The sequence below is a fragment of the Ranitomeya imitator genome, chromosome 2 (assembly GCF_032444005.1).
Source record: "Ranitomeya imitator isolate aRanImi1 chromosome 2, aRanImi1.pri, whole genome shotgun sequence".
Classification (NCBI taxonomy): domain Eukaryota; kingdom Metazoa; phylum Chordata; class Amphibia; order Anura; family Dendrobatidae; genus Ranitomeya; species Ranitomeya imitator.
In genome coordinates, this window is record NC_091283.1 from 297075040 (window position 1) to 297100758 (window position 25719).

General features: G+C 43.3%; 1 protein-coding gene across 1 annotated transcript in view; it reads right to left on the minus strand.

Annotated features, from left to right (window-relative positions):
• Window positions 1-2875, minus strand: part of LOC138663318 (oocyte zinc finger protein XlCOF22-like) — a 108643-nt gene extending 105768 nt beyond the window's left edge. Inside the window, exon 1 of the mRNA XM_069749494.1 lies at window positions 2808-2875. The gene's annotated coding sequence lies outside the window, so the exon portion shown is untranslated. The remainder of the gene's footprint in view (window positions 1-2807) is intronic.
• Between the last annotated feature and the right edge of the window lie 22844 nt (window positions 2876-25719).

Here is a 25719-nt window from a genome sequence, read left to right on the forward strand (position 1 = left end):
ACAGATTGGAAGCTACAGGGAGGTCCTCAAAAAATCCACTCCGATCTAGACAGCTCACTAGTAAATCAGCTAGAATGGAGTTGATTTTTTGAGAACCACAAAAAATCAACTCCAAACTAGATGCAACCATATAATGAGTCCCAGGCTTTCTTCCATTTTTCATATGCACATATGGCAATATAAGGCCATCTCGTATTATGCCTCATTTGTATACGTTATGATTCTGCTGTGTGTTGTTCCTAGCGTTTGTTTTTATGCTAGAATTTTTCTGCTATTGAATATTTTTAATTATTGTTAATAAATAATATTTTTTATTCTATGTATTTTGTCATTTGCCTCTTAATTCCTATCATATGAAGTGATGGGAAATTGGTTTAGAGATTTATAGTGAAGGGACTGGAGTGAGGGCCTGTTCCCAGCAGCCACAGTCTGAGAAATGGCTAAAAAGTCTCCACTAGGCCCTGTACAGCTGTATAATGAGGCCCAGGCTTTATAGTGAAGGGACTGGATGGAGCGAGGGCCTGTTCCCAGGAGCTACAGTCTGAGAAATGGCTAAAAAGCCTCCACTAGACGCCTGTACAGCTGTATAATGAGGCCCAGGCTTTATAGTGAAGGGACTGGAGCGAGGGCCTGTTCCCAGGAGCTACAGTCTGAGAAATGGCTAAAAAGCCTCCACTAGGCACCTGTACAGCTGTATAATGAGGCCCAGGCTTTATAGTGAAGGGACTGGAGCGAGGGCCTGTTCCCAGGAGCTACAGTCTGAGAAATGGCTAAAAAGCCTCCACTAGGCCCCTGTACAGCTGTATAATGAGGCCCAGGCTTTATAGTGAAGGGACTGGAGCGAAGGCCTGTTCCCAGGAGCTACAGTCTGAGAAATGGCTAAAAAGCCTCCACTAGGCCCCTGTACAGTTGTATAATGAGGCCCAGGCTTTATAGTGAAGGGACTGGAGCGAGGGCCTGTTCCCAGGAGCCACAGTCTGAGAAATGGCTAAAAAGCCTCCACTAGGCCCCTGTACAGTTGTATAATGAGGCCCAGGCTTTATAGTGAAGGGACTGGAGCGAGGGCCTGTTCCCAGGAGCTACAGTCTGAGAAATGGCTAAAAAGCCTCCACTAGGCCCCTGTACAGTTGTATAATGAGGCCCAGGCTTTATAGTGAAGGGACTGGAGCGAGGGCCTGTTCCCAGGAGCTACAGTCTGAGAAATGGCTAAAAAGCCTCCACTAGACCCCTGTACAGCTGTATAATGAGGCCCAGGCTTTATAGTGAAGGGACTGGAGCGAGGGCCTGTTCCCAGGAGCTACAGTCTGAGAAATGGCTAAAAAGCCTCCACTAGACCCCTGTACAGCTGTATAATGAGGCCCAGGCTTTATAGTGAGGGGACTGGAGCGAGGGCCTGTTCCCAGGAGCTACAGTCTGAGAAATGGCTAAAAAGCCTCCACTAGGCCCCTGTACAGCTGTATAATGAGGCCCAGGCTTTATAGTGAAGGGACTGGAGTGAGGGCCTGTTCCCAGGAGCTACAGTCTGAGAAATGGCTAAAAGCCTCCACTAGGCTCCTGTACAGCTGTATAATGAGGCCCAGGCTTTATAGTGAAGGGACTGGAGCGAGGGCCTGTTCCCAGGAGCTACAGTCTGAGAAATGGCTAAAAAGCCTCCACTAGGCTCCTGTACAGCTGTATAATGAGGCCCAGGCTTTATAGTGAAGGGACTGGAGCGAGGGCCTGTTCCCAGGAGCTACAGTCTGAGAAATGGCTAAAAAGCCTCCACTAGGCTCCTGTACAGCTGTATAATGAGGCCCAGGCTTTATAGTGAAGGGACTGGAGCGAGGGCCTGTTCCCAGGAGCTACAGTCTGAGAAATGGCTAAAAAGCCTCCACTAGGCTCCTGTACAGCTGTATAATGAGGCCCGGGCTTTATAGTGAAGGGACTGGAGCGAGGGCCTGTTCCCAGGAGCTACAGTCTGAGAAATGGCTAAAAAGCCTCCACTAGACCCCTGTACAGCTGTATAATGAGGCCCAGGCTTTATAGTGAAGGGACTGGAGCGAGGGCCTGTTCCCAGGAGCTACAGTCTGAGAAATGGCTAAAAAGCCTCCACTAGGCTCCTGTACAGCTGTATAATGAGGCCCGGGCTTTATAGTGAAGGGACTGGAGCGAGGGCCTGTTCCCAGGAGCTACAGTCTGAGAAATGGCTAAAAAGCCTCCACTAGGCTCCTGTACAGCTGTATAATGAGGCCCAGGCTTTATAGTGAAGGGACTGGAGCGAGGGCCTGTTCCCAGGAGCTACAGTCTGAGAAATGGCTAAAAAGCCTCCACTAGGCACCTGTACAGCTGTATAATGAGGCCCAGGCTTTATAGTGAAGGGACTGGAGCGAGGGCCTGTTCCCAGGAGCTACAGTCTGAGAAATGGCTAAAAAGCCTCCACTAGACCCCTGTACAGCTGTATAATGAGGCCCAGGCTTTATAGTGAAGGGACTGGAGTGAGGGCCTGTTCTCAGGAGCTACAGTCTGAGAAATGGCTAAATGCCTCCACTAGGCCCCTGTACAGCTGTATAATGAGGCCCAGGCTTTATAGTGAAGGGACTGGAGTGAGGGCCTGTTCCCAGGAGCTACAGTCTGAGAAATGGCTAAAAAGCCTCCACTAGGCTCCTGTACAGCTGTATAATGAGGCCCAGGCTTTATAGTGAAGGGACTGGAGCGAGGGCCTGTTCCCAGGAGCTACAGTCTGAGAAAAGGCTAAAAGCCTTCACTAGTCTCCTGTACAGCTGTATAATGAGGCCGAAGCAAGAAGAGCCGTACTGCCCATCACTGACCTGCAGAGCCGCACTCCGAGTCCTCAGTCGAGTCCACCTATATGGTTGCTCTGTGCGCACAGGACCTGTGATGAGGTCACAGGAGGGGAGGAGTCAGGGGTCACATGATCAGGAGCCTCAGTGTATGCAGGACTCTGCTGTGCTGGTTGTCATGGTGCTGGATGAGGGGAAGTTTATGTGTGGGGTCAGGAGGGGTTTACAGTGTGGATGTAGCAGAGCCGTGTGTGTACGAGGTGTACGGAGCGGAGCCGTGTGTGTACGAGGTGTACGGAGCGGAGCCGTGTGTGTACGAGGTGTACGGAGCAGAGCCGTGTGTTTACGAGGTGTATGCAGCAGAGCCGTGTGTACGGGATGTACAGAGCGGAGGCGTGTGTGTACGGAGCGGTGTGTGTACAATGTGTACGGAGTGGAGCCATGTGAGTATAAGGTGTACGGAGCAGAGCCATGTGTATGAGGTGTATGGAGCTGAACCGTGAGTGTGCAAGGTGTATAGAGCTGAGCCGAGTGTACAAGTTGTATGGAGCAGAGCCGTGTGTGTGTGAAGTGTATGGAGCGGAGCCGTGTGTGTGTGAGGTGTAAGGAACAGAGCTGTGTATGTACGGAGTTGAGCCGTGTGTGTTTGGTGTAGTGAGCAGAGCTATGTGTACTGAGCGGAGCTGTGTGTGTACTGAGCGGAGCAGTATGTGTACGATGTGTACGGAGCGGAGCCATATGTTTATTATGTGTACGGAGCAGAGCCGTGTGTGTACGGAGGGGAACTTTGTTCCATGTTTTGGTTCATTTAATAAGTGATTTTTATATAAAACAATGATTGGATCCATCTGAATATCACGTTTTGTTCTCCAATATTTCCTCTCTATTATTCCCATGTGTATTATCGTCTTGTGTCTTTTTCCTTCTCCCTAATATTATGCTCTGCTCCGCACAGGGCGTCTTGACCATGGACTACAAGGCCAAGAAACTGTCTTGGCTCAGACATGTAAATCCGTTTTTTAATAATGAAGCACCAACAACTGGCGGCTCTGGGGCTCAGAGTAGGAAGGATTTTAGCTTTTTGATTAAAAAAATCTACTTTTTAAATGGACCAAAACCTTGAGGAAGAAAGCTTTCCTGGAAATGATCGTCCCCAACAATGAATCCTGAGAGGATTGCGGATACGTGTGAGACCTTCTTCTCTTATTGAGGACCAGGAGTTCATCAAGAACTGGGAAATATTTCCAATAACAGCTAAAAGCAATTCAAGGAACCCGTTGAAGCGCCAGAGCGGCGCGAAACGGCCGTCGTTCTGCTCCCGCATTCTCTTGTACTGACACCCCCGTGCCGTGAAGATTTTTAATCAATAAAGATACCTGCTTATGAAGATCGGTGAGTGCTGCCGTGTTCTTGTTCTTATATCCATGATTTCTGGCTTGAAGCACCCGAGATCTGTGGATCAGCTGTGGCTGACAAGCTCGGAGCGGAGGCAGACAGCTGCAGCGGTAGTGCGGTCAGCTGTGTTATTTTAGCATGCTTACAATTCATGGAACTTCTCATTGAGTTTTATAGCAAAACCCCATTAAATATTCAACTCCAACTGGATCAAGCATTTACAGTGGCATGTAAAAGTTCGGGCACCCCTGGTCAAAATTACTGTTATTGTGAACAGTTAAGCAAGCTGAACATTAAATGATATCTAAAAGGCCTAATGTTAAAGATGACACATTACCTTTGTATTTTAGGCACAAAAAAATATACATATTGCCATTTTTTTACATTTTAAAAATTACAAAAAGGAAAATGGGCAGATAATAAAGTTTGGGCACCCTTGGAGATTTGTGTGCTCAAAAACTTTGTCCGAAGTTTTACAACTTAAAGGGACTCTGTCACCTGAATTTGGCAGGCTATGTAAATGCCCTGTGTCCGGTCCGATGGGCGGTGTTTCCTCTTCTTTCATTCACCCCTTCCTTTCCCGCTGTCCGCAATATTTTCTTGAAGTTGAGTAGGTTTCCTCCGTAGTTCACGCGTGCCCAATGCAATCATGCCTTGCGCACTTGCAGTATGCTTTGCCCAGCTGCGGGCAAAGCCGAAAAGCATTACTGCGTATGCGCCGCCGCACTATGTCCCGGAAGTATTTAGCTCTAATAATAATGTTTCTGGTTCTGTAATCCCTAAATAGGTATAGGGTGCAACTGGTACCAACCAAATGACCTAAAGCCAAAACTTAATGCCGTGGTGATAAGAAGAAATGAAGGGGTAACGAGAGTGAACTCGATAAAACGATGTCCTCAAAACCAACACCGTGCTAATATTACCGAGCCACACAACAACAGCAATCAAAATAACAAATAACAGTGGAAGATAAATCGGATTTTTTGAACTAATTTAGGGGTGGGGGGATGAAAAAAGCCTAAGCGGGGGATCTGTTCGTACTAGGAGACTTGTTGTTCAGTATCCGGATCTCAGATAAGATTCCACTCATGTTTTGATTGCAAGCATTACCAGGGAGCCTGAGGCTACAACCCTACTTCAGTGTTTATCTACCACATTATGCTGTATGTGATGTTGTCCTGATTTTAGATGGACAGTAAATGAGATTTAACCCTTGATTGCACCAAGAGTTAAGTGGGGATCTGTTTGCACTTTCTGTCCCTATCAATCACTAACGACATCCCGTACACATGTGGGCTCCTTTCTCTCTTCTCTACACTGTTGTAGAACAGAGAGGGTGAGCATGTAGGGTGAGTGAGGGCTAGTTGACGGGAGCGGGGGCGCCACATTGCGTTTAAGTCTAGGGTGCCAACCTCCGCAGCCAGGTAGGGACAGTAATATCAGGGTGAATGGAGGAAGGATCAGCTTAGGCTTTTTTCATCCCCCTCCCCTGAATTAGTTAAAAAAAATCTGGTTTATCTTTTATTGTTATTTGTTATTTTGATTGCTGTTGTTGTGTGGCTCGGTAATATTAGCAGGGTGTTGGTTTTGAGGACATCGTTTTATCGAGTTCACTCTCGTTACCCCCTCATTTCTTCTTATCACCACGGCATTATGTTTTGGTATTAGGTCTTTTGGTTGGTACCAGTTGCACCCTATACCTATTTAGGGATTATTAGGGTGCATCTAGGGTTAGCCGTCGGTGAGTGGGGGTGCCATTTTGCATACAAGCTAGGGTGCCAACCTCCGCTGGTAGGAAGGGTTTAATAGGGTCCATTAGGGCCTTATAGGGGTATTTTATATTACACAGCATCCAATCACTTTGTTTGCAGGCTTAGAGCCTTTGTGTGTTATTGTCTTTTTCTATATTATTAATAAAGATTACAGTTTTAGGTATTATTATTATTATTATGTGAGTCTGTCTAAGCTAATACCGGTATATCCTTTTTATAGTTTACTATCGCTCCACCTCACCCCTTGGTTACCTCGTTATCTCCTGGTTTGATTTTGGCACATTTAACTACTCTCCAGTGTACATCGTCTCCTCTGCACCCCGGTGTCTGGTTCCGCCATCGACTACCTCCTTCCCTGTCATGTGGTTCAGGTCCTGTTTGCTACACGGTGAGTTCCCCGTCGCTCTGCTCTCAGCTCCCTTGCTGTGGCGCACAGCCCTCCCCGCAGCAGTATACCCGGGAGTCGTGACAGTAATTAAGAAATAGCAGTTAACAGGAACAATGGAGTTCAAGATAAGGTCTGGAAGACCAAGCACAATTTAAGTGAGAGCTGCTCATGGGATTGCTAGAGAACCAAAAAGACCTTCAGAAAGATTTAGCAGACTATGGAATTGTTCTACATTGTTCTACTGTTCAGAGACACGTGCACAAATTTGGCCTTCATGAAAGGGTCATCAAAATAAAACCTCTCCTGTATCCTCACCATAAAATTCAGCATCTGAAGTATGCAAAAGAACATCTAAACAAACCTGATGCATTTTGATAACAAGTCCTGTGGACCGATGAGATTAAAATAGAACTCTTTGGCCACAATGATCAAAGGTATATCTGGAGAAAAAAGGGCACGGAATTTCAGGAAAAGAACATTTTGCCAACCATTAACCCCTTTACCCCCAAGGGTGGATTGCACGTTATGGGCCGGACCAATTTTTACAATTCTGACCACTGTCCCTTTATGAGGTTATAACTCTGGAACGCTTCAACGGATCCCGGTGATTCTGACATTGTTTTCTTGAGATATATTATACTTCATGATAGTCGTAAAAATTTCTTTGATATTACCTGCGTTTATTTGTGAAAAAAATGGAAATTTGGCGAAAATTTTGAAAATTTCGCAATTTTCCAACTTTGAATTTTTATGCAATTAAATCACAGAGATATGTCACACAAAATACTTAATAAGTAACATTTCCCACATGTCTACTTTACATCAGCACAATTTTGGAACCAAAATTTTTTTTAGTTAGGGAGTTATAAGGGTTAAAAGTTGACCAGCAATTTCTCATTTTTACAACACCATTTTTTTTAGGGACCACATCTCATTTGAAGTCATTTTGAGGGGTCTATATGATAGAAAATACCCAAGTGTGACACCATTCTAAAAACTGCACCCCTCAAGGTGCTCAAAATCACATTCAAGAAGTTTATTAACCCTTCTGGTGTTTCACAGGAATTTTTGGAATGTTTAAATAAAAATGAACATTTAACATTTTTTCGTAAAAAATTTACTTCACCTCCAATTTGTTTTATTTTACCAAGGGTAACAGGAGAAAATGGACCCGAAACGTTGTTGTACAATTTGTCCTGAGTACGCCGATACCCGACATGTGGGGGTAAACCACTGTTTGGGCGCATGACAGAGCTCGGAAGCAAAGGAGCGCCATTTGACTTTTCAATGCAAAATTGACTGGAATTGAGATGGGACGCCATGTTGCGTTTGGAGAGCCACTGATGTGCCTAAACATTGAAACCCTCCACAAGTGACACCATTTTGGAAAGTAGATCCCCTAAGGAACTTATCTAGAGGTGTGGTGAGCACTTTGACCCACCAAGTGCTTCACAGAAGTTTATAATGCGGAACCGTAAAAATAAAAAATCATTTTTTTTTTCACAAAAATTATCTTTTCGCCCCCAATTTTTTATTTTCCCAAGGGTACGAGAAGAAATTGGACCCCAAAAGTTGTTGTACAATTTGTCCTGAGTACGCCGATACCCCATATGTCGGGGTAAACCACTGTTTGGGCGCATGGGAGAGCACGGAAGGGAAGGAGCGCCGTTTGACTTTTCAATGCAAAATTGACAGGAATTGAGATGGGACGCCATGTTGCGTTTGGAGAGCCACTGATGTGCCTAAACATTGAAACCCCCCACAAGTGACACCATTTTGGAAAGTAGACCCACTAAGGAACTTATCTAGATGTGTGGTGAGCACTTTGACCCACCAAAGGCTTCACAGAAGTTTATAATGCAGAGCCGTAAAAATAAAACAATTTTTTTCCCACAAAAATTATTTTTTAGCCCCCAGTTTTGTATTTTTCCAAGGGAAACAGGAGAAATTGGACCCTAAATATTGTTGTCCAATTTGTCCTGAGTACGCTGATACCCGATATGTGGGGGGGAACCACCGTTTGAGCGCATGGAAGAGCTCGGAAGGGAAGGAGCATCATTTGGAATGCAGACTTAGATGGATTGGTCTGCAGGCGTCACATTGCGTTTGCAGAGCCTCATATGTACCTAAACAGTAGAAACCCCCCATAAGTGACCCCATATTGGAAACTAGACCCCCCAAGGAACTTATCTAGATATGTTGTGAGAACTTTGAACCCCCAAGTGTTTCACTACAGTTTATATCGCAGAGCCGTGAAAATAAAAAATCCTTTTTTTTCCCACAAATATTATTTTTTAGCCCCCAGTTTTGTATTTTCCCAAGGGTAACAGGAGAAATTGGACCCCAAAAGTTGTTGTCCAATTTGTCCTGAGTACGCTGATACCCCATATGTTGGGGTAAACTCCTGTTTGGGCGAATGGGAGGGCTCGGAAGGGAAAGAGTACTGTTTTACTTTTTCAACGCAGAATTGACTGGAATTGAGATCGGACGCCATGTCACGTTTGGAGAGCCCCTGATGTGCCTAAACAGTGGAAACTCCCAATTATAACTGAAACCCTAATCCAAACACACCCCTAACCCTAATCCCAACGGTAACCCTAACCACACCTCTAACCCAGACACACCCCTAACCCTAATCCCAACCCTATTCCCAACAGTAAATGTAATCCAAACCCTAACCCTAACTTTAGCCCCAACCCTAACTGTAGCCTTCACCCTAACCCTAGCCCCAACCCTTGCCCTAACCCTAGCTCTAACCCTAGCCCTAACCCGAGCCCTAACCCTAGCCCTAACCCTAATGGGAGAATGGAAATAAATACATTTTTTTAATTTTTCCCTAACTAAGGGGGTGATGAAGGGGGGTTTGATTTACTTTTATAGCGGGTTTTTTAGCGGATTTTTATGATTGGCAGCCGTCACACACTAAAAGACGCTTTTTATTGCAAAAAATATTTTTTGCGTTACCACATTTTGAGAGCTATAATTTTTCCATATTTGAGTCCAGAGAGTCATGTGAGGTCTTGTTTTTTGCGGGACGAGTTGACGTTTTTATTGGTAACATTTTCGGTCACGTGACATTTTTTGATCGCTTTTTATTCCGATTTTTGTGAGGCAGAATGACCAAAAACCAGCTATTCATGAATTTCTTTTGGGGGAGGCGTTTATACCGTTCCGCGTTTGGTAAAATGGATAAAGCAGTTTTATTCTTCGGGTCAGTACGATTACAGCGATACCTCATTTATATCATTTTTTTATGTTTTGGCGCTTTTATACGATAAAAACTATTTTATAGAAGAAAAAATTATTTTTGCATCGCTTTATTCTGAGGACTATAACTTTTTATTTTTTTGCTGATGATGCTGTATGGCGGCTCGTTTTTTGCTGAACAAGATGACGCTTTCAGTGGTACCATGGTTATTTATGTCTGTCTTTTTGATCGCGTGTTATTCCACTTTTTGTTCGGCGGTATGATAATAAAGCGTTGTATTTTGCCTCGTTTTTTTTTTTTCTTAGTGTTTACTGAAGGGGTTAATTAGTGATATAGTTTTATAGGTGGTGTCGTTACGGACGCGGCACTACTAAATATGTGTACTTTTATTGTTTGGGTTTTTTTAATTTAGATAAAGAAATGAATTTATGGGAATAACATTTTTTTTTTTTTCATTATTTAGGAATATTTTTTTTTTTTTTTTACATGTGTGGAAATTTTTTTTTTTTACTTTTTTACTTTGTCCCAGGTGGGGACATCACAGATCGGTGATCTGACAGTGTGCACAGCACTCTGTCAGATCACCGATCTGACTTGCAGCACTGCAGGCTTCACAGTGCCTGCTCTGAGCAGGCTCTGTGAAGCCACCTCCCTCCCTGCAGGACCCGGATGCCGTGGCCATCTTGGATCCGGGTCTGGAGCAGGGAGGGAGGTGAGGAGAGAGAGGCTGCGGGGGTCTCAGGAAAGCCCGCAGGGAGCCCCCTCCCTGCGCGATGCTTCCCTGTACCGCCAGCACACCGCGATCATGTTTGATCGGGGGTTAATGTGCCTGCGATAGGCAGCTGACACCTGGCCGCGATCGGCCGCGCTCCCCCCTAAAGCGCGGCCGATCGCGCTGGACGTACTATTCCGTCCTTGGGAAGTAGGGCCCACCCCACATGGACGGAATAGTATGTCCATTGGCAGAAAGGGGTTAAGCAATGGGGGTGGATCAATCATGCTTTGGGGTTGTGCCTCAGCCAATGGTGCGGGGAACATCTCATGGGTAGAAGGAAGAATTGATTCAATGAAATTTCAACAAATTCATGATGCAAACATAACACCATCTGTAAAGAAAAGCTAAAGGTGAAAAGAGGATGGCTTCTACAACTGGATAATGATCCTAAACACACGCCAAAATCCACAATAGACAACCTCAAAAGGCCCAAGCTGAAGGTTTTACAATGTCCCTCACAGTCCTCTAATCTGAACATCATTGAAAATCTAAGACTACACCTCAGAATAGCAGAAGATGCAAGATGACCCAGGAATTTCACAGAATTTTAAGAATTTTCCAAGTAAGAATGGATGAAAATCCCTCAAGCAAGAATTGGAAGACTCTTGTCTGGATACTAAAAGCATACTCAAACTGAGAGAATAAACCAAATGAGAACAACTATATAAAATATAAATGACATAAAAAGAGGGAAACCAAATGACAAAATATGCAAAACCACAGCACAATAATTGTAGTGGGTACAAAGACACAATTACAACCTCAAATTTCAACAAAACCCCATAACAATAGCCTATACATTGATTTCAAGTGGAAATTGCAAACATGCATAATATATAAAAAGGCAAGAGAGAGAGAGTGGAAAAATATATAAAAATATTACAATATTCCGCACAACGTGGCTCCTGTTACTCCAATGCACGTTTCGCCTTGCAGTGGCTTTCTCAAGGAGAAATATGAGGTTGTAATTGTGTCTTTGAACCCACTACAATTATTGTGCTGTGGTTTTGCATTTGTCAATTGGTTTCCCTCTTTTGATGTCATTCATATTTTAATATTAATAAAATTCTATATTTTATATAGTTTTTCTCATTTGGTTTATTCACTCAGTTTGAGTACCGTAGGTTATATTATTGTGTGTGGGTGAATATCCTATATACTTCATTACTATGATGAGCTAGTCTCAGGTGTTGTATTATTTGCTACAAAAAGTGTTTACAAGCTGTGATACTTGGAAAAGGCGGTGCTACTAGGTACTAACCATGTAGGGTGCCCAAACTTTTCTACTGGCCGATTTTACTTTTTATAATTTTTAAAATGTAAAAGATGAAAAAAATATATTTTTCTGCCTAAAATATATGAAAATGTGTAGTCGATCAGCATCATTGTCTTCTGCTACGTCCTTGAGCGAAATTTCGTAAACATCTTTGTAACAATTTTAAAAAGGAATAATTAATTCAGTCGTAAATATGATACTCGGCAATTCCATAATAGAGGCCATCAAAATTCGTCACCGGACAATAAGCGTAACAAGGTCATTAATTTGAGCCCTCGTGTATTGTTTGAAACTGATTATGACATCCTTAATAAGGTCTTAATTTTTGTCCTGAGAGTAAACTTGATTTATTTACAGGTATCAGAGCAGCAGTTCTTGCATGACCTCAGACCTTATGATCATATTACAGAGGAAGGATGGAAGATTCCATCTACCTGTCCTAATGTAGATTTATTCGTTCACTTCGTCAGCGCAGATTTTGAGAAAATTCTTCATACAATTACAAAAGACAATTTAAGCAGAGATGAACGTAACAGTCTACATAACCTAACAAAAGAGACAATGTTGTTTTTAAACCAACGAACAAAGGTGGCAACATAGTGACATTGCCAAAAACTCTGTATGAGGCTGAGGCATTCCGTCATCTAAAAAATAAGGATTATTATAAAAAGCTGACATATAATCCCCCGCTATCATAGTCAGCACAATTTTGTCATATGATAAAAGTAGCCAATGATAATGGAATCACTACAAAAAAAATTGGCATTGGCCCTACAATATGACAAACCAACAATATCCAGTCTTTACTTTTTACCAAAAATCTCTAAAAATGAGAAAACACCATCTGGAAGACAAATCATTTCTGGTAGCGGTAATTATTTGAAGACCACAAAATTCATTGCCAAACTATGCCAAACTATGGCCTCTAGTTCAATGCTTACCATCTTTTATTTGTGATACTGGTGACTCACTCCAAAAAATGGATGAACTTCACATTGATGCCAATACACTCCTAGTGTAGTGTGACGTGGAGTCAATATACTCTAATATTAGACATATTGTTGGCATCAGAGCCACCAAATTCTTTTTACAATCATCCAACATGAGTTCAGAAATTATTGTATTTACATCTCAATTATAGGGATTCAGATTGACACAATTTCTTTGTTTTCAAAAGGTCCTCCTACCTGTAGCTCCAGGGCTCAGCTATGTGAGAGGTCTACACACCCTTGTATGCCAATTTGTTTTTTGAGCTGTGGGAGAGTCCCTCCACCTGTCAGATCAGTGCAGGTGGATGGACCGTGTCATGTGTTAGGTACGGTACATCGACGACATCCTCCTGATCTGACAGGGTTCATTCGAGGAGTTACACAGCTTTATGTCATTTCTTAGCAACAATTGCCTAAACATACATCTGACATATCAATAGGACTCACAAATGATTGATTATTTTTTGGACATTAAAATTAAGAGAGACACTATGAATATGTTGCAGTCTGACATTTACAGAAGACCCACTTCAGTAAATGCACTACTGCTCTCTTTTTCGTCTCATCCAATTTCCCTTATCGATTCCAGTGGGTCAACTTCTGTAACAATTATACTCAACTGAGGCAGATTTTGAAACACAAGCTGAAGATCTTACAACCAGATTTTGTGAACGGGGCTCTAGTCATAGATGCATAAAGAGAGCATATCATAGAGCTAAGAATACATCCAGACAACAATTACTATCTACCCCTCGTCTATCATCACCATCAAATGTAATACAGTTTATTACTTTCCATCATTCACAATCAGGGTGGATTTGATTTAAATCTAACTGATTTAAATCGCGATTTAAATCACTAGTCAGTAAGGCTTGATTTAAATCAGTGATTTAAATCAAAGTTTCTACCTAAACTAGTTCTTGCTACTTTAACATGCAAGTAGATGAAGATTTTTAGAATCACTTTTTATATTACTTAATGGGTTAATCATTCATATTTGGACATCACTGTTCTGTTGTACTTAGGAAGGAGAAAAATAATCCTGACCTTAATAACAATTTAAATAGATTTATTCAACTGAAACAATAACAACATTACAGCATAAGTTATTTGCTTAAACAAACATCCATGTTTGTTAACTAATTTGGCTAAACAAAATATATATATATACAGTTAGGTCCATATATATTTGGACAGAGACAACATTTTTCTAATTTTGTTATAGACATTACCACAATTAATTTTAAACAAAACAATTCAGATGCAGTTGGAGCTCAGACTTTCAGCTTTCATTTGAGGGTATCCACATTAAAATTGGATGAAGGGTTTAGGAGTTTCAGCTCCTTAACATGTGCCACCCTGTTTTTAAAGGGACCAAAAGTAATTGGACAACAGACTCCAAGGCTATTTCATGGACTGGTGTGGGCAATCCCTTTGTTATGTCATTCTCAATTAAGCAAATAAAAGGTCTGGAGTTGATTTGAGATGTGGTGCTTTCATTTGGAAGGTTTTGCTGTGACGTAAACATGCAGTCAAATGAGCTCTCCATGCAGGTGAAACAAGCCATCCTTAAGCTGCGAAAACAGAAAAAAACCCATCCGAGAAATTGATACAATGTTAGGAGTGGCAAAATCTACAGTTTGGTACATCCTGAGAAACAAAGAAAGCACTGGTGAACTAATCAATGCAAAAAGACCTGGGCGCCCACGGACGACAACAGTGGTGGATGAACGCAGAATAATCTCCATGGTGAAGAGAATCCCCGTCACAACAGCCAACCAAGTGAACAACACTCTCCAGGAGGTAGGCGTATCAATATCCAAATCTACCATAAAGAGAAGACTGCCTGAAAGTAAATACAGAGGGTACACTGCACGGTGCAAGTCACTCATAAGCATCAATAATAAAAAGGCTAGACTGGAATTTGCTAAAAAACATCTAAAAAAGCCAGCACAGTTCTGGAAGAACATTCTTTGGACAGATGAAACCAAGATCAACTTCTACCAGAGTGATGGAAAGAGAAAAGTATGGAGAAGGCGTGGTACAGCTCATGATCCAAAGCATACCGCATCATCTGTAAAACACGACGGAGGCAGTGTGATGGCTTGGGCATGCATGGCTGCCAGTGGCACTAGGTAACTAGTGTTTATTGATGATGTGACACAGGACAGAAGCAACCGAATTAATTCTGAGGTATTCAGAGCCATACTGTGTGCTCAGATCCAGCCAAATGCAGCAAAACTGATTGGTCGTCGTTTCAAACTTCAGATGGACAATGACCCAAAATATAAAGCCAAAGCAACCCAGGAGTTTATTAAAGCAAAGAAGTGGAATATTCTTGAATGGCCAAGTCAGCCACCTGATCTCAACCCAATTGAGCATGCATTTCACTTGTTAAAGACTAAACTTCAGACAGAAAGGCCCACAAACAAACAGCAACTGAAAACCACCACAGTGAAGGCCTGGCAGAGCATCAAAAAGGAGGAAACACAGCGTCTGGTGATGTCCATGAGTTCAAGACTTCAGGCAGTCATTGCCAACAAAGGGTTTTCAACCAAGTACTAAAAATGAACATTTTATTTAAAGTTATTGAATCTGTCCAATTACTTTTGGTCCCTTTAAAAACAGGGTGGCACATGTTAAGGAGCTGAAACTCCTAAAACCTTCATCCAATTTTAATGTGGATACCCTCAAATGAAAGCTGAAAGTCTGAACTTCAACTGCATCTGAATTGTTTTGTTTAAAATTCATTGTGGTAATGTCTATAACCAAAATTAGAAAAATGTTGTCTCTGTCCAAATATATATGGACCTAACTGTATATTATAAGAAACTTAGACTGTCAGCGCAGCCGACACATGAAAAACTTAAATACTACTGTCCCTGCTGTCCTCTGTAGCTCACTTGTCGTCATCTTCATCATCATCTTCTTTGTTCCTATTCATAATCTGGAAAAGAAAAACAAGCTTTCCTGCTTTATTGGGTCCCAACCGATTTCTCAATTTAGAATGAATGAGTCCAAAGGAAGAGAATATTCTTTCAACGCCTGCAGAAGAAGCTACTGCTGTTAAAAGTGAAATCATTACTTGAACAGTCTCTAAATCCAAGCGCTTAAGTGACTTCCACCAGTTTACTGGTGTGACCTTCCTTAAAATATCTTCAGCAAACATATATTTCTTGAATGGTTCCCCCTTAGCTCTGAAGTTTATTATAGTTGGCATTAAAGATGGATGATTGCTGGATACCCATGTCATAGCTAACTCCTCTTCCTCAGCACTTAGGTTTTGACCCTGATATTGGATATTGACAATATTTGCCAAAAAATGAGCTGGAGTCAGTGCTTGTCCCATTCATTTGTTTACTGCTTGTAATTTAATTCTGTCCATGTGTAGTTCTGTTTTTAAGTGTTCACTCGGTTCCTTCCAAATTTCAACAGCATCCGCAATAAAACAGCTATTTTTCTGTATTTTGTTTAAAGCTTGAGAGATGGGTTTCAGGAAGCTCAGCATATGTTCAACATTTCTCTTAAGCCCAATGTTGAGGATTTTGGCCGTGACAGTGCCATCTATTTTATCTCGATTTTCTTCACAAAGTGTCATCAGAATAGGCCAGTTTTTGATATACTGCTCAAAACAGTCCACCACAGAGTTCCATCTAACATCTTGTGGGAGCGTTAGCTTGGTTCCACCCATCCTTTTCAGAGCTGCTGCAGCAAAATGATTATTACGGAAGTATTTAGCAATTTCAACAACATTAGCCTTTATTTCTGGAACACTTAAGTCTTTGGCTAAGAGGTGCAGCAAATGAGCACTGCAACCATATGTTATTAGCAGCTTTGTATTCCCTCCCTGCTCTTCTAAATCTCTTCTCATCTTGGATACGTTTGCAGCATTGTCAGTGACCAAACTGCATACTAGACATTTGAATTTTTGTTCACATGTCGTTATAGCTTTTACTGCCACTTCTTGTAAGTATTCTGCTGTGTGTGCATTTCCTGACGTATCAGTTGTTTGTGCAAGGAAGACTTTACCTTCTTCTGTTGTTATACAAGCACATACAATAGGATCATTGTGGACATTACTCCACCCATTAATACTTAGGTTAACAATTTTACCCTCCAGAGCTGTTGCACATTGCTCCATTTCTCTGTCATACACTTGATCCAGCCGATTTTTTTGATTTTTAAAAAAAAAAAAACATTGATTTTTATCCACCCTGTTCACAATCATCCATGATGCGACAATGCCTAGACAGATCGTGGCTTATTTTATTACCTAATGCGACTTTATCCCAATATTTACCAAAGCCCCCTAGTATTACGTATCTTTGGTCAAAAAATATTCACCTGGTCAGCAATCATTCTACAAACTAAATGGACAATTTTTTGGACAACGCTCGCCCTCCTCTTGATTGTGACATTCTACAGGATGCTAGTTTAAGGGGACACGGACTAGCTGGAGTAATACAGATCGGTTCCGCTGACCATCACAGAACCCTCAAAGACGTTTGAGGAATCCAGGTTGGAACAATCAGGTTACTTGGCCACATACCTCAATAGAAGTTAGCACAGTCTAAGCTGCAGAGCTCACTAGATCCCAGATTCCAGTATGGACCAATCAGAGCGCACCTGGGGTGGAGCTAACTGCAGCGCTGCCAGCCTGTAAGCAGAAGGCCCGGTTAGCAGCGCTCCTCTCCAGCCCCGCACCCTACACTGCACTGAGACTCTGCAATTGGCTGCTGTGTAGCGTGCAGAGTCTCAGCTCCGCGTGCCGCCCTGTCTGAACTCAGTAACACATCAGAGCGCCACGGCCACCGTCTACTTAATGACAGAAGCGGCCGCGGATTCGGGTGGGCCCCTCCAGGTGACAGGGCCCGGGGCGATGGCCTCCTCTGCCCCCCCAGTAGCTACACTACTGGACTAAAGGATAAAGTCTCCATGTCTCTAATAAGATGCCAATAGTGCTACCGTATTGTCACAGACAAGTAAAGTGACCACGCATGAAATTCACACACAACTTATAGTACATGTAAAGCTCCTTCTATGTTTACAAAGGTTTGATTCAAATGTTCATGAAACCAATAGATAAATTGTCTGTGCCTCTAATATGGTGAAATTATCACTGAATTGCAAATAAAAAGTGTAAGAAATGCTAAAGGATCGCCGACATAAACACTATTTACTACAAATAAAGAGGTTAAAACATTATTTTTACCATGGGGAACAATGTCCATCCATCAGTATCAAGGAATCTGTGTCAGCCCAACTTTGGGGTCCAGGATTTCTGTAGCTCCAACACCAGGTGCCTTAAAATACTGCAAACGCTGATTTTTGTATTTTATGTTTGCTGTTTTTATTTATACTTTATTCCCCTCTCCTATAAGCCCGCATGAGGCCAGATAGGGAGAGTGAACGGTAAGTGGGGGCGCCATCTGCCCAGGTATAGAGTACCTCCACTGCTAGGTAGGGAGACATTAGTATCATAATGGTGTGTAAATGTACATAATGTAGCTGTATGTGTATATACAGGTCCTTCTCAAAAAATTAGCATATAGTGTTAAATTTCATTATTTACCATAATGTAATGATTACAATTAAACTTTCATATATTATAGATTCATTATCCACCAACTGAAATTTGTCAGGTCTTTTATTGTTTTAATACTGATGATTTTGGCATACAACTCCTGATAACCCAAAAAACCTGTCTCAATAAATTAGCATATTTCACCCATCCAATCAAATAAAAGTGTTTTTTAATAACAAACAAAAAAACCATCAAATAATAATGTTCAGTTATGCACTCAATACTTGGTCGGGAATCCTTTGGCAGAAATGACTGCTTCAATGTGGCGTGGCATGGAGGCAATCAGCCTGTGACACTGCTGAGATGTTATGGAGGCCCAGGATGCTTCAATAGCGGCCTTAAGCTCATCCAGAGTGTTGGGTCTTGCGTCTCTCAACTTTCTCTTCACAATATCCCACAGATTCTCTATGGGGTTCAGGTTAGGAGAGTTGGCAGGCCAATTGAGCACAGTAATACCATGGTCAGTAAACCATTTACCAGTGGATTTGGCACTGTGAGCAGGTGCCAGGTCGTGCTGAAAAATTAAATCTTCATCTCCATAAAGCATTTCAGCCGATGGAAGCATGAAGTGCTCCAAAATCTCCTGATAGCTAGCTGCATTGACCCTGCCCTTGATGAAACACAGTGGACCAACACCAGCAGCTGACATGGCACCCCACACCATCACTGACTGTGGGTACTTGACACTGGACTTCAGGCATTTTGGCATTTCCTTCTCCCCAGTCTTCCTCCAGACTCTGGCACCTTCATTTCCAAATGACATGCAAAATTTGCTTTCATCAGAAAAAAGTACTTGGGACCACTTAGCAACAGTCCAGTGCTGCTTCTCTGTAGCCCATTTCCTGCACACGCCTGTGCACGGTGGCTCTGGATGTTTCCACACCAGACTCAGTCCACTGCTTCCTCAGGTTCCCCAAGGTCTGGAATCGGTCCTTCTCCACAATCTTCCTCAGGGTCCGGTCTCCTCTTCTCGTTGTACAGCGTTTTCTGCCACATTGTTTCCTTCCAACAGACTTACCATTGAGGTGCCTTGATACAGCACTCTGGGAACAGCCTATTTGTTGAGAAATTTCTTTCTGGGTCTTACCCTCTTGCTTGAGGGTGTCAATGATGGCCTTCTTGACATCTGTCAGGTCCCTAGTCTTACCCATGATGGGGGTTTTGAGTAATGAACCAGGCAGGGAGTTTATAAAAGCCTCAGGTATCTTTTGCATGTGTTTAGAGTTAATTAGTTGATTCAGAAGATTAGGGTAATAGGTCGTTTAGAGAACCTTTTCTTGATATGCTAATTTATTGAGACAGGTTTTTTGGGTTATCAGGAGTTGTATGCCAAAATCATCAGTATTAAAACAATAAAAGACCTGAAAAATTTCAGTTGGTGGATAATGAATCTATAATATATGAAAGTTTAATTGTAATCATTACATTATGGTAAATAATGAAATTTAACACTATATGCTAATTTTTTGAGAAGGACCTGTAAATGTACGTATGTAGCAGAACTGTATGTGTATATAAATGTACGTGTGTAGCAGAGCTGTATGTGTATATAGATGTACGTATGTAGCAGAGCTGTATGTGTATATAAATGTACGTATGTAGCAGAGCTGTATGTGTATATAAATGTACGTATGTAGCAGAGCTGTATGTGTATATAAATGTACGTATGTAGCAGAGCTGTATGTGTATATAAATGTACGTATGTAGCAGAGCTGTATGTGTATATAAATGTACGTATGTAGCAGAACTGTATGTCTATATAAATGTACGTATGTAGCAGAGCTGTATGTGTATATAAATGTACGTATGTAGCAGAACTGTATGTGTATATAAATGTACGTATGTAGCAGAGCTGTATGTGTATATAAATGTACGTATGTAGCAGAGCTGTATGTGTATATAAATGTACGTATGTAGCAGAGCTGTATGTGTATATAAATGTACGTATGTAGCAGAGCTGTATGTGTATATAAATGTACGTATGTAGCAGAGCTGTATGTGTATATAAATGTACATATGTAGCAGAGCTGTATGTGTATATAAATGTACGTATGTAGCAGAACTGTGTGTATATAAATGTACGCATGTAGCAGAGCTGTATGTGTATATAAAAAGTACGTATGTAGCAGAGCTGTATGTGTATATAAATGTACGTATGTAGCAGAGCTGTATGTGTATATAAATGTACGTATGTAGCAGAGCTGTATGTGTATATAAATGTACGTATGTAGCAGAGCTGTATGTGTATATAAATGTACGTATGTAGCAGAGCTGTATGTGTATATAAATGTACGTATGTAGCAGAGCTGTATGTGTTGTGGAGATATAGCTCATCAGGGATCTCTGCTTTGGCCCAAGCAGGTGGCTATGAAGTCACAACGAACAATAGCAGGCTAGCGAGTTCCACACAGGTATGTGTCAGGTGTATTTATTGTACACATTTGCCGTACAATGTTACACGTGCCAAACATGAAATAAAATGTCTAAGGCCGTCTGGCCACTAACTAACAACAATATACTAACTTCAAAATAAACCTAAACAACAAGAAAGAAGTTTGTGCAACCTTACTGTGTCAGCTTCCCAGACCAGCAGATGAGAGACTGAGATCCCAACAGTTCCTGATTATATCAGCTGAATCAGACAGGAGTCAAAAGCTGGATTGAATGTGTGGAAGGGAAGCACCAGTCCTTTCAGGCTGATCACTAAAAAAACCCAGGACGGGATTACAGTGAAATAAACAGCTTCACAATACTGTGATACATATGAAATGAAATGGGGAGAAACATATCTGTTTTCTAGTACTTCTCCCCTTGGAACCTCACATACCCCCTTCCTCTGTTCGAGCCCGTGGGGTCGGACACAACGAGCTGCCAAGCAATGTGTCCTAGACAACGCATCTGCATTCCCGTGCGCTGGCTGCGCCTGCCCTGTGCTCAACGGAAAAGTTAATAGGTTGTAATGCCAAGAACCAGCGTGTCACCCTCGCATTGCCCTCTTTTGCGCGGGACATCCATGTTAGGGGTGAGTGGTCCGTTACTAGCCTAAATTGGCGACCTAGTAAATAATAGCGTAAGGTGTATAGGGCCCATTTTATAGCTAGGGCTTCCCGCTCAACCACGCTATAATTCTTTTCTGCCCTAGTAAGCTTTCTGCTTAGATAGACCACTGGGTGTTCCTCGCCATTCACTTCCTGTGACAATACTGCACCGAGGCCGACACCAGAGGCGTCCGTTTGGACAATAAACTCCCGTTTAAAGTCAGGGGCAACCAACACTGGTTGGTCACAGAGGACCGTTTTTAAATACTGAAAGGCCTTCTCTGCTTCTGTGTTCCACTTTATTGTGATAGATTTCGAGCCCTTAGTAAGATCTGTGAGAGGGGCCGCGATGGTGGCAAAATGTTTGATGAACCGCCTATAATAACCAACGATCCCCAAAAAGGCTCCGACTTGCTTTTTGGTGACCGGTCGTGGCCAATTCTGAATAGCGTCCACCTTATTGGTCTGTGGCTTTACGACTCCTCGCCCTATGGTATATCCCAGATAGCGAGCTTCTTCCAATCCCAAAGTACATTTCTTAGGATTGGCAGTTAACCCAGCAGCTTTTATTGAGTCCAAGACGGCTTGTACTTTTGACAAATGTGTGTCCCAGTCATCACTAAAGACAATGATATCGTCCAAGTATGCGGACGCATACTGGACGTGAGGTTTTAGGACAATATCCATTAGATGTTGGAAGGTGGCTGCAGCACCATGTAACCCAAATGGCATATCACGGTACTGGAACAGTCCCTGGGGTGTTACAAAGGCCGTTTTCTCTTTGGCTGAATCCGTGAGGGGAATCTGCCAATAACCTTTTGTTAAGTCGATAGTGGATATATACCTGGCCGAACCCAGTCTCTCTATAAGTTCATCAACTCTCGGCATCGGGTAGGCATCAAATTTCGATACCTCATTTAATTTCCGAAAATCATTACAAAATCGAATAGTCCCATCGGGTTTGGGCACCAGCACGATTGGGCTAGCCCAATCACTCCGGGACTCTTCAGTGACTCCAAGTTCTAACATTTTCTCGACTTCCTGGGCAATGGCTTGTCTCCGAGCCTCCGGAATTCTATATGGTTTTAGTCGTACACGGGCCTGTGGATCAGTAACAATGTCATGTTAAATTAAGTGAGTACGGCCAGGAAGCTCTGAAAAAACCTCTGCGTTTTTCCGTATAAATTCCTTGGTCTCTCGTTTTTGACTTTCGAATAGTGTCTCTGCAATACCCACCTCTGGCAATGCTACCTGGGGGTCATTTACCACAGATGGGGGTGCCCCATCGGTTTTCCTCTTGTCTGGTTGATATATCTTATAATTCACTTCACCTATTCTCTCCAACACCTCGTATGGGCCCTGCCACTTCGCAAGAAATTTATTTTCTACAGTAGGTACTAATACTAACACCCTGTCTCCGGGTTGAAAGACTCGTGTTTTAGCCGCTCGGTTGTACACTGTGCTTTGGGCCTGTTGCGCACGTTCTAAACATTTGTTACGCCCACAGGGCATGGGGAAATATAGTGGACTCACTAGACCACTGATGGAGCAGTGGCAGCTGTATACCCGGTACACAAGAGACAGGAGAATGGCTTCAAAATGCAAAGGTATTTAATTAAATGAAGTTTTAAACAAACAGAAAGAGGTGCCTGAGAGAAGAACCCTCTGGACCACAACATTGAACCACGTAGTGGAGCACCGGGCAAGGTGTACCCCTATACAGGGATTCCCCCGTCACACCAGATGGCTTAAATGCCGCAGTACCCGGACCAGAGGGACGACCCGTACAGACCATATAAACAAGACGGTGGAATTCAAGCTCTATCAGTGAAGAGGATCCTGGAAGCTCTGTGTAGTTTCGGAAAGGCTGATCTAGCCGGCAGCAATATCAGGATAGTTCTGCGAGGAGCAGCTCAGTCAGCCTGGAGTGGAAACCGGGGAGTCCAGAAGGATCCAGAATAGGGAACTGCCAGCGGAGGATACTGAGGAGACAGAGGGATTAGAAAACCAAAAGTAAACTACACTTTGCAGAGCAGAGCACAGCAGCGTGTGGACTGAGCAGAGGGCCATAAACAATAGAATGAACACATTGTCCAGGCACCTCCCATAATGGGAGGATGCCTTTTATGCACAGAGCATCATAGCACAGAGAGCCTTAATAGAGAACAGGTGTTCTGCTGTTTTAAGTATGTGCAGGAAGCGGGGCGCGCCTCCTAAGAGCATTTCCAGGAGACCTGCCAAGAGGATGCAGGTTCTTAGCAGAGAAAGGAGCCGCTGATCGTCTGGAGCCACGGACAGGGTGAGTAGTACCAGTGGAGCTGTGTGAAAGGTGCCAGTCTCCCTTCACAGCAGAGACGAACCTGCAGCTGAGGGCATGATAGTACCCTCCCCCTTATGCCCCCCCTTCCTCAAACCTGCCAGGAACTTTCTAAGAAGGACCGGGGCATTAATGTTCTCCTCAGGCTCCCAGGACCTCTCCTCAGGACCATATCCCTTCCAATCAACCAGAAAGAGCGACCTGCCCCCTCTTTTCTTCATGGCCAATATGTCCTTCACCTCATAGACATCCTCAGAACAGACAGGAGGAGGAAAATTACCTGGATCCTGGGTAAAGCGACTGAGAACAACTGGCTTCAGCAGGGAGACATGAAAGGAGTTATGGATCCGTAAGGAGGCAGGCAACTTCAAACAATAGCACACATCATTGATCCGGTGGAGCACTTCAAAGGGACCGATGAAACGAGGAGCCAGCTTATAAGAAGGGACCTTAAGACGGATGTGCCTAGAAGACAGCCATACCTTATCTCCTGGTTGAAAAGGTGGTGGATCCAGACGTCTCTTATCCGCATGCTTCTTGGTTTGAACCGATGCCTTCACCAGAGAGGTCCTGGTCTCAGTCCAAACCTTTGTGAAGTCCTTGGCCAGGGAGTCAGCCGCAGGATTGCCGGAGGCAAGAAGCAATGGAGTCGGGATCCTAGGATGCTGTCCATAAACAATGAAAAACGGGGAGTTAGAGGAAGACTCACCAACATGATTGTTGTAAGAAAACTCCGCCCACGGCAGCAGGTCAGCCCAGTTGCTGTGGTGACCATTCACGAAGTGTCGCAAATAGTGGGTGATGACTTGATTCACTCTCTCCACTTGGCCATTAGATTGTGGGTGATAGGCCGAGGAGAAGTCCATGGTGACCTCCAACAGCTTACAGAGGGACCGCCAGAATCGGGAGACGAATTGAACTCCTCTGTCGGAGACAATGTGCAGTGGAAGTCCGTGAAGCCGAAGGACATGCAGAATGAAGAGCTCCGCAAGTTTAGGAGCAGAAGGGAGACCAGATAGCGGAGTGAAGTGTCCCATCTTGGAGAACCTTTCCACAACAACCCAGATTACTGTACAACCAGATGATGCTGGCAGATCTGTGATGAAGTCCATGGCAATGTGTTGCCAGGGAGCAGACGGAATCGGTAGCGGGAGGAGGCGACCGGCTGGCAGTTTCTTGGGTGTTTTATTACGAGCACAGGAGGGACAGGCTGCAACGAAGTCCAGAACATCTTGGTGCAAGGTGGGCCACCAGTAGTGTTGAGATATTAATTGTAAAGTCTTCTTTTGACCGGCGTGTCCGGCAAGCTTAGAAGAATGACCCCAGTGTAGAACTCTCCTCTTGTCTCTTTCAGTTACAAGGGTCTTACCGGGAGGGGGCTGCGATAGCCTGACTGGAACCACCGTGATCATCTTGGACGGTTCAATGATATGCTGAGGCTCCTCTTCAAGGTCGTCAGACAGGAAGGACCTGGAAAGCGCATCAGCTTTAATATTTTTTTCTGCTGGACGGAAATGGAGAGGGAAATTGAACCGAGCAAAAAATAAAGACCAACGAGCCTGGCGAGGGTTGAGTCTTTGAGCAGACTGAAGATAGGACAGATTTTTATGATCAGTGTAGATGATGACTGGATGAACTGCGCCTTCAAGCAGATATCGCCATTCCTCTAAGGCGAGCTTAATTGCCAGTAACTCTCTATCCCCAATCGAGTAGTTACGTTCACAGGGCGAGAATGCCTTAGAGAAGAAACCACAGATCACCATCTTACCGGTAGGCAGTTTTTGTGTGAGGACCGCTCCGGCTCCAGATGACGAAGCGTCCACTTCAAGGAAAAACTGTTTGTTGATCATTGGTCTGTGCAGGGCCGGTGCGGTTGAGAAAGCTTGTTTGAGGGAGGTGAAAGCTGACTCAGCCTCAGGAGTACAATCCTTAGGTTTGGCACCTTTACAGGTCAAGGCAGTGAGTGGACTTACCAAAGAGGAGAAGTGAGGGATGAATTGCCGATAATAGTTGGCGAATCCCAGGAACCGCTGAATGGCCTTGATTCCCTCAGGTCGGGGCCACTTAAGCACGGCAGAGACCTTCTCTGGATCCATCTCGAGACCTGTATCGGAAATGATGTAGCCAAGAAAGGGTAAAGACCTCTGTTCAAACAGACATTTCTCGAACTTTGCATAGAGACGATTCTCCCTCAATC